Here is a 10,241-nt window from a genome sequence, read left to right on the forward strand (position 1 = left end):
CATCTGCATATTCTACGTATTTGTAAAGCAAAACCAACTCAAGTATATAGCAAAATTCACAGATAGATTTATCACAGAAAACATCCTGTCATGGAGGAAGTAACATTTTATCTAATGAAAGACCAAAAAAAAGTTTTAGGTGAGAAAAGTGATTTGCAAAGGGCAAGAGAAAAAAGGTGATCGGACAGTTTATAATTGGTTCATTAAGATTCACAATGGAGGAAGGGAGGAAGATGGCAGAGGAGTAAGACACAGGGATCACCTTCCTCCCCACAGATACATCAGAAATACATCTACATGTGGAACTGCTCCTATAGAACACCCACTGAATGCTGGCAGAAGACCTCAGACCTCCCAAAAGGCAAGAAGTTCCCCACGTACCTGGGTAGGGCAAAAGAAAAGAGAATAAACAGAGACAAAAGAATAGGGACGGGACCTGCACCAGTGGGAGGGAGCTGTGAAGGAGGAAAGGTTTCCACACACTAGGAAGCCCCTTCACGGGTGGAGGCTGAGGGTGGCAGAGGGGGGAAGCTTCAGAGCCACAGAGGAGAGCACAGCAACAGGGGTGTGGAGGGCAAAGTGGAGAGATTCCCGCACAGAGGATCGGTGCCGACCAGCACTCACCAGCCCGAGAGGCTTGTCTGATCGCGTGCCAGGGCGGGCAGGGGCTGGGAGCTGAGACTCGGGTTTCATTTGGATCGCAGGGAGAGGGCTGGGGTTGGTGGCGTGAACACAGCCTGAAGGGGGCTAGTGCACCACGGCTAGCCGGGAGGGAGTCCGGGAAAAAGTCTGGACCTGCCAAAGAGTCAAGAGACTTTTTCTTCACTCTTTGTTTCCTGGTGCGCAAGGAGAGGGGATTAAGAGCACTGCTTAAAGGAACTCCAGAGACAGGCATGAGCTGTGGCTATCAGCGTGGAGCCCAGAGACAGGCATGAGATGCTAAGGCTGCTGCTGCAACCACCAAAAAGCCTCTGTGCGAGCACAGGTCACTATCCACACCTCCCCTCCCAGGAGCCTGTGAAGCCCACCACTGCCAGGGTCCGGTGATCCAGGGACAACTTCTCCGGGAGAACGCATGGGGCACATCAGGCTGGTGCAACGTTATGCTGGCCTCTGCTGCCGCAGGCTTGCCCCGCATCCATACCTCTCCCTCCCCTGTCCTGAGTGAGCCAGAGCCGCAAATTCAGCTGCTCCTTTAACCCCATCCTGTCTGAGTGAAGAACAGATGCCCTCAGGCGACCTAGACGCAGAGGCGGTTCCAAATCCAAAGCTGAACCACGGGAGCTGTGTGAACAAAGAAGAGAAAGGGGAATTTCTCCCAGCAGTCTCAGAAGCAGCAGATTAAAGCTCCACAGTCAACTTGGTGTACCCTGCATCTGTGGAATATCTGAATAGACAACGAATCATCCCAAATTGAGGAGGTGGACTTTGGGAGCAAGATATATTATTTTTTCCACTCTTTCTCTTTTTGTGAGTGTGTATGTGTATGCTTCTGTGGGAGATTTTGTCTGTATAGCTTTGCTTTCACCATTTGTCATAGGGTCCTGTCTGTCCAGGGTTTTTTTGTTTGTTTTTACTTTAAAAAATTTTTTTCTTAAAAATTATTTTTTATCTCTTATATTAATAACTTTATTTTATTTTATCTTACTTTATTTTATCCTTTCTTTCTTTCTCTTTTTCTTTCTTTTTTTCTCTCTTTCTATTTTTTCTCCCTTTTATTCTGAGCCATGTGGATGAAAGGCTCTTGATGCTCCAGCCAGGCATCAGGGTGGGAGGGCCAACTTCAGGACACTGGTCCACAAGAGACCTCCCAGCTCCATGTAATACCTAACAGCAAAAATCTCCCAGAGATCTCCATCTCAACACCAAGATCCAGCTTCACTCAACGACCAGCAAGCTACAGTGCTGGACACCCTATGCCAAACAACTATCAAGACAGGAACACAGCCCCATCCATTAGCAGAGAGGCTGCCTAAAATCACAATAAGGCCAAAGACACCCCAAAACAAACCACCAGACGTGGACCTGCCCACCATAAAGACAAGATCCAGCCTCATCGAACAGAATACAGGCACTAGTCCCCTCCACCAGGAAGCCTACACAACCCACTGAACCAACCATAGCCACTGGGGACAGACACCAAAAACAACGGAAACTACGAACCTACAGCCTGTGAAAAGGAGACCCCAAACACAATAAGATAAGCAAAATGAGAAGACAGAAAAACACACAGCTGATGAAGGAGCAAGGTAAAAACATGCCAGACCTAACAAATGAAAAGGAAACAGGCAGTCTACCTGAAAAAGAATTCACAGTAATGATAGTAAAGATGATCCAAAATCTTGGAAATAGGATACAGAAAATGCAAGAAACATTTAACAAGGACCTAGAATAACTAAAGAGGAAGCAAGCAACGATGAACAACACAATAAATGAAATTAAAAATACTCTAGAAGGGATCAATCGCAGAATAACTGAGGCAGAAGAACGGATAAGTGACCTGGAAGATAAAATAGTGGAAATAACTACTGCAAAGCAGAATAAAGAAAAAAGAATGAAAACAACTGAGGACAGTCTCAGAGACCTCTGGGACAACATTAAATGCACCAACATTCGAATTATAGGAGTCCCAGAAGAAGAAGAGATAAAAGAAAGGGACTGAGAAAACACTTAAACAGATTAGAGTTGAAAACTTCCCTAATATGGGACAGGAAATAGTTAATCAAGTCCTGGAAGCACAGAGAGTCCCATACAGGATAAATCCAAAGAGAAACATGCCAAGACATATTAAACTATCAGAAGTTAAATATAAAGAAAACATATTAAAAGCAGCAAGGGAAAAACAACAAATAACACACAAGGGAATCCCCATAAGGTTACCAGCTGATCTTTCAGCAGAAACTCTGCAAGCCAGAAGGGAGTGGCAGGACATATTTAAAGTGATGAAGGAGAAAAACCTACAACCAAGATTACCCAGCAAGGATCTCATTCAGATTTCATGAAGAAATTAAAACCTTTATAGACAAGCAAAAGCTGAGACAGTTCAGCACCACCAAACCAGATTTACAACAAATGCTAAAGGAACTTCTCTAGGCAAGAAACACAAGAGAAGGAAAACACCTACAATGACAAACCCAAAACATTTAAGAAAATGGGAGTAAGAACATACATATTGATAATTACCTTAAATGTAAATGGATTAAAGGCTCCCACCAAAAAACACAAACTGGCTGAATGGATACAAAAACAAGACCCGTATATATGCTGTCTACAAGAGACCCCCTTCAGACCTAGAGACACATGCAGACTGAAAGTGAGGGGATGGAAAAAGATATTCCATGCAAATGGAAATCAACAGAAAGCTGGAGGAGCAATTCTCATATCAGACAAAATAGACTTTAAAATAAAGACTATTAGAAGAGACAAAGAAGGACACTACATAATGATCAAGGGATCGATCCAAGAAGAAGATATAACAGTTGTAGATATTTATTCACCCAACATAGGAGCACCTCAATACATAAGGCAAGTACTAACAGCCATAAAAGGGGAAATCGACAGTAACACATTCATAGTCGGGGACTTTAACACCCCCACTTTCACCAATGGACAGATCATCCAAAATGAAAATAAAGAAGGAAACACAAGCTTTAAATGATACATTAAACAAGATGGACTTAATTGATAATTTTAGGACATTCCACCCAAAAACAACAGAATACACATTTTTCTCAAGTGCTCATGGAACATTCTCCAGGATAGATCATATCTTGGGTCACAAATCAAGCCTTGGTAAATTTAAGAAAGTTGAAATCATATCAAGTATCTTTTCTGACCACAACGCTTTGAGACTAGATATCAATTACAGGAAAAGATCTGTAAAAAATACAAACACATGGAGGCTAAACAATACACTACTTAATAACCAAGTGATCACTGAAGAAATCAAAGGGGAAATCAAAAAATACCTTGAAACAAATGACAGTGGAGACACAACGACCCCAAACCTGTGGGATGCAGCAAAAGCAGTGCTAAGAGGGAAGTTTATAGCAATAGAACCCTACCTTAAGAAACAGGAAACATCTCGAATAAACAACCTAACCTTGCACCTAAAGCAATTAGAGAAAGAAAAAGAAAAAACAAAACCCAAAGTTAGCAGAAGGAAAGAAATCATAAAAATCAGATTACAAATAATGAAAAAGAAATGAAGGAAACGATAGCAAAGATCAATAAAATTAAAAGCTGGTTCTTTGAGAAGATAAAATTGATAAACCATTAGCCAGATTCATCAAGGAAAAAAGGGAGAAGACTCAAATCAATAAAATTAGAAATGAAGAGAAGTAACAACTGACACTGCAGAAATACAAAGGATCATGAGAGATTACTACAAGCAACTCTATGCCAATAAAATGGACAACCTGGAAGAAATGGACAAGTTCTTAGAAATGCACAACCTGCCGAGAGTGAACCAGGAAGAAATAGAAAATATGAACAGACCAATCACAAGCACTGAATTGAAACTGATTAAAAACCTTCCAACAAACAAAAGCCCAAGACCAGATGGCTTCACAGGCAAATTCTATCAAACATTTAGAGAAGAACTAACACCCAACCTTCTCAAACTCTTCCAAAATATAGCAGAGGGAGGAACACTCCCAAACTCATTCTATGAGGCCACCATCACCCTGATACCAAAACCAGACAAAGATGTCACAAAGAAAGAAAACTACAGACCAATATCACTGATGAACATAGATGCAAAAATCCTCAACAAAATACTAGTACACAGAATCCAATAGCACATTAAAAGGATCATACACCATGATCAAGTGGGGTTTATTCCAGGAATGCAAGGATTCTTCAGTATACGCAAATCAATCAACGTGATACACCATATTAACAAATTGAAGGAGAAACACCACATGATCATCTCAATAGATGCAGAGAAAGCTTTTAACAAAGATCAACACCCATTTATGATAAAAACCCTCCAGAAAGTAGGCATAGAGGGAACTTTCCTCAACATAATAAAGGCCATATATGACAAACCCACAGCAAACATCATCCTCAATGGTGAAACACTGAAAACATTTCCACTAAGATCAGGAACAAGACAAGGTTGTCCACTCTCACCACTCTTATTCAACATAGTTTTGGAAGTTTTAGCCACAGCAATCAGAGAAGAAAAGGAAATAAATCCAAATTGGAAAAGAAGAAGCAAAGCTGTCACTGTTTGCAGATGACATGATACTATACATAGAGAATCCTAAAGATGCTACCAGAAAACTACTAGAGTTAATCAATGAATTTAGTAAAGTAGCAGGATACAAAATTAATGCACAGAAATCTCTTGCATTCCTAAACACTAATGATGAAAAATCTGAAAGTGAAATTAAGAAAACACTCCCATTTACCACTGCAACAAAGAGAATAAAATATCTAGGAATAAAACTTACCTATGGGACAAAAGACCTGTATGCAGAAAATTATAAGACACTGATGAAAGAAATTAAAGATGATACAAACAGATGGAGAGATATACCATGTTCTTGGATTGGAAGAATCAACATTGTGAAAATGACTCTACTACCCAAAGTAATCTACAGATGCAATGCAATCACTATCAAACTACCAATGGCATTTTTCACAGAACTAGAACAAAAAATTTCACAATTTGTATGGAAACACAAAAGACCCCGAATAGCCAAAGCAATCTTGAGAACGAAAAATGGAGCTGGAGGAATCAGGCTCCCTGACTTCAGACTATACTACAAAGCTGCAGTAATCAAGACAGTATAGTACTGGCACAAAAACAGAAATATAGATCAATGGAACAGGAAAGAAAGCCCAGAGATAAACCCATGCCCATATGGTCACCTTATCTTTGATAAAGCAGGCAAGAATATACAGTGGAGAAAGGACAGACTCTTCAATAAGTGGTGCTGGGAAAACTGGACAGGTGCATGTAAAAGTGTGAAATTAGAACACTCCCTGACACCATACACAAAAATAAACTCAAAATGGATTAAAGACCTAAATGTAAGGCCAGACACTATCAAACTCTTAGAGGAAAACATAGGCAGAACACTCTATGACATAAATCACAGCAAGGTCCTTTTGGACCCACCTCCTAGAGAAATGGAAATAAAGACAAAAATAAACAAATGGGACCTAATGGAACTTCAAAGCTTTTGCACAGCAAAGGAAACCATAAACAAGACGAAAAGACAACCCTGAGAATGGGAGAAAATATTTGCAAATGAAGCAACTGACAAAGGATTAATCTCCAAAATTTATAAGCAGCTCATGCAGCTCAATAACAAAAAAACAACCCAATCCAAAAATGGGCAGAAGACCTAAACAGACATTTCTCCAAAGAAGATATACAGATTGCCAAAAAACACATGAAAGAATGCTCAATATCATTAATCATTAGAGCAATGCAAGTCAAAACTACAATGAGAAATCATCTCACACCCGTCAGAAGGGCCATCATCAAAAAATCTAGAAACAATAAATGTTGGAGAGGTTGTGGAGAAAAGGGAACAGTCTTGCACTGTTGGTAGGAATGTAAACTGATATGGCCACTATGGAGAACAGTATGGAGGTTCCTTAAAAAACTACAAATAGAACTACCATACGACCCAGCAATCCCACTGCTGGGCATATACCCTGAGAAAACCATAATTCAAAAAGAGTCATGTACCAAAATGTTCATTGCAGCTCTATTTACAATAGCCAGGACATGGAAACAACCTAAGTCTCCATCATCGGATGAATGGATAAAGAAGATGTGGCACATATATACAATGGAATATTACTCAGCCATAAAAAGAAACAAAATTGAGTTATTTGTAGTGAGGTGGATGGACCTAGAGTCTGTCATACAGAGTGAAGTAAGTCAGGAAGAGAAAGACAAATACCATATGCTAACACATATATATGGAATCTAAGAAAAAAAAAAGTCATGAAGAACCTAGGGGTAAGTTGGGAATAAAGACACAGACCTACTAGAGAATGGACTTGAGGATATGGGGAGGGGGAAGGGTAAGCTGTGACAAAGCGAGAGAGAGGCATGGACATATATACACTACCAAACGTAAAATAGATAGCTAGTGGGAAGCAGCCGCATAGCACAGGGAGATCAGCTCGGTGCTTTGTGACCACCTAGAGGGGTGGGATAGGGAGGGTGGGAGGGAGGGAGATGTAAGAGGGAAGAGATATGGGAACATATGTATATGTATAAGTGATTCACTTTGTTATAAAGCAGAAACTAACACAGCATTGTAAAGCAATTATACTCCAATAAAGATGTTAAAAAAAAAGATTCAGAATGGAAAGACAAAGCCTTACTCTGAACTAATGTTAATGGAAAATATTTTTATGCAGATGCTACTGACCTATTCATATAAGTGGCTTAGCTTTTCAAAGTGAGGCTGAATATTAAAATGTTACAGCAATAGCACTGCATAAAAAATTAACTCTGTAAAACAGCTTTGTTACTTTTAGAAAATTCAATTCTGGATATGTTTTCAGTTTTATATTTAGTTGTGCTGGTTTATTCTAATCAGCAGTGATTTAAGCTTAAAAAAAAAAATTTTAAGGGCTTTCCTGGTGGTGCAGTGGTTAAGAATCTGCCTGCCAATGCAGGGTACACGGGTTCGAGCCCTGGTCCGGGAAGATCCCACCTGCTGCGGAGCAGCTAAACCTGTGCACCACACCTACTGAAGCCCACGCGCCTAGAGCCCGTGCTCCACAACTAGAGAAAGCCCGCATGCAGCAACGAAGACCCAGTGCAGCCAAAAAAATAAATAAAATAAATTTAAAATAATTTTAATATAGGTATTCACCAAGTAAAATCTGTAACAACAGAATTTCTTAAAAGTCATCTTTCTGCCTGCCAGTGTTTTTTTACTGCTTGTCTTAGCCTTGGTTCTGGTTCTCCTAAAAGCATGGCCCAAGCCAAAAGCTTGCATCCAATAGTTTACTGGGGATGTGATCCCAGGGAACAGGAGTGAGGGGGAAATTAAACAGATGGCAGGAAAGCCAATCAAGGACACATTGAGTTGGAAACAACATAGTACTAGGGCTTGGTCTTGAGGAGCCTTATGAAATGTGCCTCTGAATTGTATTTGAAGGGGGGTTAGAGGACGGCCCCACATCTCTCCCCAGTTGTATATGCCCAAATGCCAAGCAGTTCCTGTAGCTTGTCAGAAGCCAGGAGGCAAGGTGCAGTTGCCCAGTCCTGCTTGAAACTGGTTGCCATACTAGTGGCTCAAGTAAGAGGCCAAGAGGATTTCAAGTGACATATGGGAGGTCTACCACACTGCTCTTAAAATGACCAGAGTGTTTTAATGCCACCCGAAGTGATTAAATTGGTATTCACTATGATGATGCTAACAGTATTTTCTAATCTAATTTACTGGATACGTTATGGGTTTGTATATTTAAGATTTCACTTTTAAAAATTTAAAACATTTGAATTTAAGTTGTTTGGAAAAAATAACATATAGAATACTATGTTCCTTATATATAAATTATCATTTTATGGACACATGAAGCTCTTTACATTTTTCCCAGAATTTTAAGGGGCAGATGGGAGAAGGAGGAGATAAACATACTCCATAGGAACACTAATGAAGTAGAAAAAAAAATGCTAGGCTTATAGTCTAATCCAGTTTTACCTTAGACAATTCACTGAACCACTCTGTTTTTTCCAGCGAAGGATGATCTCCAAAGTCTCTTCCAGCTGTAAAAGTTTATGATTCTTAGACAATAATGCCACTTCAGGTGGAGGGACCTAAGCCCAGGGAAACCTACTAGCTCCACACAACTAGTGGAGGCATGTGCAAATAAAAGTAGACGCGGGCTTCCCTGGTGGCGCAGTGGTTGAGAGCCTGCCTGCCGATGCAGGGGACACGGGTTCGTGCCCCGGTCCGGGAAGATCCCACATGCCACAGAGTGGCTGGGCCCGTGAGCCATGGCCACTGAGCCTGTGCATCCGGAGCCTGTGCTCCGCAACAGGAGAGGCCACAACAGTGAGAGGCCCGCGTACCGCAAAAAAAAAAAAAGTAGACGCAAGACCGGACCTTAAACCTTAGAAGTTGGTGGCTATTTCTAGACTTGTCATGAATGAGACTTCCTTGGTATTGTCCATGTTTTAAAGCACTAAGTAGCTCTACCACCTGGTATGAAACCAGGAGAAATATAAACAATAAAAAGTGACTAGAGGGCTTCCCTGGTGGTGCAGTGGTTGGGAGTCTGCCTGCCGATGCAGGGGGCGTGGGTTCATGCCCCGGTCCGGGAGGATCCCACGTGCCGTGGGGCGGCTGGGCCCGTGAGCCATGGCCGCTGGGCCTGTGCGTCCGGAGCCTATGCTCCACAACGGGAGAGGCCACAGCAGTGAGAGGCCCGTGTACCGCAAAAAAAAAAAAAAAAAAAAAAAAAAGTGACTAGAGATTGATTAAGAACTCTGAATAGGATATTTAGCAAGGCTTCAGAAAAGGCAGCTAAACCAGCATTTATCTAACTTTGCATTTCGGGCTACTTGCATCAAAATCACCTGAGCCCCTTAATAAAAATGCAGGCTTCTGGTCCTATCCCCTAACCATATTTATCGATCTCTTTGGAAGGGACTCAAAACCTGCATTTTTAAACAACCCACCAAGTGATTCTCAAAACATCCTACAGTTTGAGAACCTCTGATACAGTATTGTAGAAGTGGGAAAATATACAGAAAGCAGATGAGGAAAGAACAAGGCCAGATAAAGAACAAAAAGGATGCTAAAAAATGATAGGATGGCTGAGGAAAGGAAGGATGCAGTGTATACTAGGGCACTGTTTCATTTTTCTATAAATTACTGTATATAAACAGAAAACTTAAGCCTATAACCTGCTGAACAAATAACTTATTAACCTAATTCTAGAAAACTAGAACATTTGAAAGATACCTCAAACTTCACATCATTATTTGAAAATATGTAAGATTTACCTTCTCAGAGCAATTGTATGAGCAACATACCAATAATCAGATGACAACATCAGCACCAAATTATGAATTTATTTTTAGCCTCATTGGGTTGGTTAATTTTGTGTCTCCTTAGCTTTATCTTTTCATCTAACTTTCTCACCTACTTCTACTTCGTGTATAACCATAAGTCACTTTACATCCTTTTTGGAAAAAATTTTATTTGGATTCACTCACTAGCACCCAAATAAATAAACAAAAGCCCCCACAAACA

Source organism: Mesoplodon bidens (assembly GCF_964165515.1).
Source record: "Mesoplodon bidens genome assembly, chromosome: 5".
NCBI lineage: Eukaryota > Metazoa > Chordata > Mammalia > Artiodactyla > Ziphiidae > Mesoplodon > Mesoplodon bidens.